Raw genomic sequence first — 4,139 nt, forward strand, 5'->3', positions numbered from 1 at the left:
CTAGCTTTCAAGTAAGCTGTTCTGCTGCCTTTTAAATCCCCTCCTAGTCTGTACATCCCCTGCAGGTGTGTTGGGGTGGGGCTGGCTGAGGCCAGAGCAGCTCCTTAACCCCTTCTTGCCCAGTGTGAGGTTTGTATTCCCCATCACAAGTCCAAACAGAGGGGAAAAAAACCTTGAAGTTACAGCTTTCCATACTGTTAATGACTAACAAGCCTAGCAGGTTTGAGGGCCTATTTTTGCAAGTAGAGATTTTTTGTTAGATTGGCTACATTGATCTAATGCTGCAGATGCATATTTTGGATAGCAAATTATAGTCCCACCTAGCCATGGCAATGTGAATTTTGGATCCTTTTTTATCCTGGCTTCTCCTTAACTCCTTAAAAGGCGACTTTAGATGATGCTTCATGCAGCAGGCATTCTTTTGCCCTGTGTCATCCTGGCTTTTCTGTTGCTGGTCTTGGGAGAAGGGTTGGAGGCTTGCAGAGGGCTGCATTCTAATCCAAAAGTATCTTAATTTTCATCCTGATTTCCTTCCGCTCCTGGAGGGTGATGTTCGGACGTTTTTCAGGGGGAGTAAATTCTAGATGACTTTTTCAGATTTCTGGGTAGAGAGAACTTTTGTAGACCGCCCTCCCGCTACCATTCATAAACCATTGCACTCACTGATGTACTGTTCACTCACCATTTCCCTGAATAGCTCCTCTGCATTCTGTGATGATATCCCACCACATGCCTTGAAAATTACTAGGTTTTCCAATATTTCTAAAATATTAAGGGCTTCCCCTGCCACAAACAAAGTCAGAGCCAGTATTGATAAATGTCCCCAAAACATGACTTCAGCCTACCCTGTATCAGCTGGATCCAGCTTCTTAATTGTTTTGTTCATTTAAAGTAAAATCAGTGTTACTCACACATCTGCATAGGGTGGGCTTCTGCATGTGTGAATCTTCCAAGGATGGAAGTGAGATGGAATGTACATGAGAGTTTATGAAAGAGTAATATAGAAGTATTCCACAATGTTGCAAATCATGGCCTTGTGGACAGACAGAAAGCAAGTGGGGGATTCTTTCTCCATCTCCCCATAGCAATACAATGAATATAGCCTCTGTTTCATTCTATTGGAAGACACATATCACACCTGCCTGATCAAGCCAGCTGCCTGGGACTGCGGGTGCTACAAGTGGCCAGCAGCGGGCCAGAAGAAGGAGGACCATGCAGGAGCATTTGGAGATGGGGCAAGGAAGAGCAAAAAGCACCTTGCTTTAATAAGAGCCAAAGAGGAGAGGGACACGGTCAATACAGAGAGACTGCTCAAGATAATCACCTTCACCTGTGGGTGTCTGGCCCTGAGAGCCTAAACCAGTTAGATTATCTGCACCATCACCTAAACTGCCCTGTCTTTTCCAGTAACTGTTTGCTATGAAAGGTGCTGAAGACACAATGGAAGAGGAAATCCTTTGGACTGGATTTAAATTATTCCAACTGAAAATGAATGAGGGAAAAATAGGTCCAGAGTTATCTGCCTAGCAGCAGAAAAATGTTAAGGTCAGAAAGGATTATTCTATCCATATAGTCGGACCTCCTGTATAACACAGGCCCTAGAATGTCACCGAGTGGTTACTCCAGTCAATCCATGACATGTGACTGAGCCAGAGCACGTCTTTCGGAAAGAAATCCACATGCATTAGAGCCAGCTGGCTAACAGAAAATCTTTCTTCTGCAGTGACATGAAGTTAAAGGATGTGGAGAAGAAGAAAGCCTCTACTCGGGCTGTAACTGAAGTTGGAGCAGAGAGGCCAGGATAACCAGGGCTAGGGCCCAGGATTGACTATCAGCAGACCTGCCATTTTCTATTCCTGACTTTTTGACCATGAGCGAATCTCTTTGCCTCTGCGTGCCTCAGTTTCCCCAACTATAAAATAGAGCTAATCAAGGTTTTGTTTATTATTCCCATTTTACAGGGTGGGAGGCTGAGACACAGTTGGGGTCCATCTAGGTCTGTAGCCCATTTGTAAGCTGCTGACTCCCACATGTTGTTCAGAGCCTATGGACAACACAATTCCTAAGCATGTGTTTGTTCTGTGCTTAGCCCCTATGGAACAGCTGGGCTGGACGGCCTTTACTCACTGTGCTGTGGGGAGCAGGTACTGGGCACTAGGGATCTGAAGAGGCTCTCAAAGACTAATTCTTGAAACTAATTATCAATGAACTTGAAGCCAATATAAAATTACTGCTGCTAACATTGGTTGGTGACTGGCAGAGTGGTAATTAATAATGAGGGCAGGGCAGTGATATAGAGTGTTCCGGATCCCTTGGTAAGCTGGACTCATTCAAGCAAAACAAGTTTGAACAGAGCCAAATTCAAGGTCCTATACTTAGCAACAAAGCATGCTGGCCACATCTACGGAATGGGGAAGTGTATCCAGGAAAGCAGTGACTCTGAAAAGGATTCAGGGGCCATACTGGGCAAGCCACTCAGCATGAGCTCCCAGTGTGATGCTGTGGTGAACAAGGCTAATGCCATCATTAGACATATGAGCAGAGTCGTGAGTAGGATAGAGAGGTGACACAGCATCAGTGAGACTGATATTGGAATCCTGCGTCCACTTTTGGTGTCCTCATTTGAAAAAGATGTTGAGAAATTGGAGCTGGGGCAGCAAAGAGCCACAAAATGTTTTGAGGGCTTGAGAAAAATGCCTTCTAGTGAGCTATGGAAAGAGCTCAACCTGTTTAGCTTATGAAAAGAAAATTGAAACGTGACTTCATTGAAGTGTTGAAGTTCCTTAATGGAAAGAAAATATCGGGTATAAAGGGGCTCTTTAATCTAGCAGGGAAAGGCATAACAAGACCCAGTGGCTGGAAACTGAAAAGAGACCAATTCATATTAGAAATAAAGCACAAATATTCAACAGCGAGGATGATTCACCACAGGAACAAACTACCAACAGAAGTGGTGGATTCTCCATGTCTGGATGTCTTTTAATGAAGACTAGATGCCTTTCTGGAATGTGTTTGGACAAAAACTAGCTATTGTGGTATACAGGAGGCCTGTGACATGCAGAGTCAGATTAGATGCTCTAATGGTCCCTTCTGGCCCGAAAGACTACTAATTTATGAAAAACTGAGTGTAGCATGGAGAGCAGCCTTTCATGTTTTAATGTGTAGCTTGATGGATCCCCACAATCAACACTCATTGAGTGGGGTGATTCACAGGAAGTAGCTCAAACATCCAAAGGGGCTGGCCGGGGCAGGACATCAGCACTGCAGGTGAGGGGTGGTATGGAAGTGACATCACAAGGGCCATTGGCAGGACCTCAGCCTATTGGTCAAAGGTGGTGGGGAGGTGGTAACCTCACAGAGAGATGCTGACATCAGGCAGGCAGGACAGGGGCGCAGGGCCAGGGCAACCTCAGACACCCTTGTGGCTTTGCCTCAGCAAGTCTCCTTCTCAAGGTCTCTCCTTGAGGACTGAGAGAGAATTCTGGTTCATGTACGTGAGCGCTAGGAGGACCCTCGTTTGAGTTTTCTCCTTTCCTTTTACTGATTTTACTAGAAAACAGACGTCCTTGTTTAGAAGGTAAGAGCCTCTCAGAGGTTTGGAATCAGTTCAGTCTTATCCACCTGGTGCTGGCTGAATTCTAGGCACGGAGGACACTAGGTTAAGATGGCAGAATTTTATTCCCTACCTAGGACTTTGTACCTTAGAATCTCCTTTTTGGTTTCCCTTTTCCTCTGTCCCTCCCTCCTTTTTCTTCCTCTCTTACTTCTTTTGTGCTTTCCCCTGCTCCTGTCCCACCACCGGGAGCTGGAGGCCTGGGGGAGTGCACTGCAGCTCCCATTGTGTGAGGCCCACTGAAAAAGGGGGGGGCTGGAATATTTACATCTACAGTGAACCCCTCCGGTGCCATCCTTTAGGCTCTTTGGTGAGAACACTAGGCCTCCCGCCCCTCAAAGTCTGAACCCCGATTAGGTGAACAGGGGGCTATTGACAGGGAGGAGACTCAGGTTCTTGTTGTTCTCTTTTAAGACCAAGCAAATAAGTCATAACCAATTATGTGTCTGACTAATTTTCATGCTTCTCTGCATTAATTGTCTCTGAGCAGTTCATGATTCTCTCTAACATTCCAGTTCTTTTAAAA

The sequence above is a fragment of the Chelonia mydas genome, chromosome 2, assembly GCF_015237465.2.
Source record: "Chelonia mydas isolate rCheMyd1 chromosome 2, rCheMyd1.pri.v2, whole genome shotgun sequence".
NCBI lineage: Eukaryota > Metazoa > Chordata > Testudines > Cheloniidae > Chelonia > Chelonia mydas.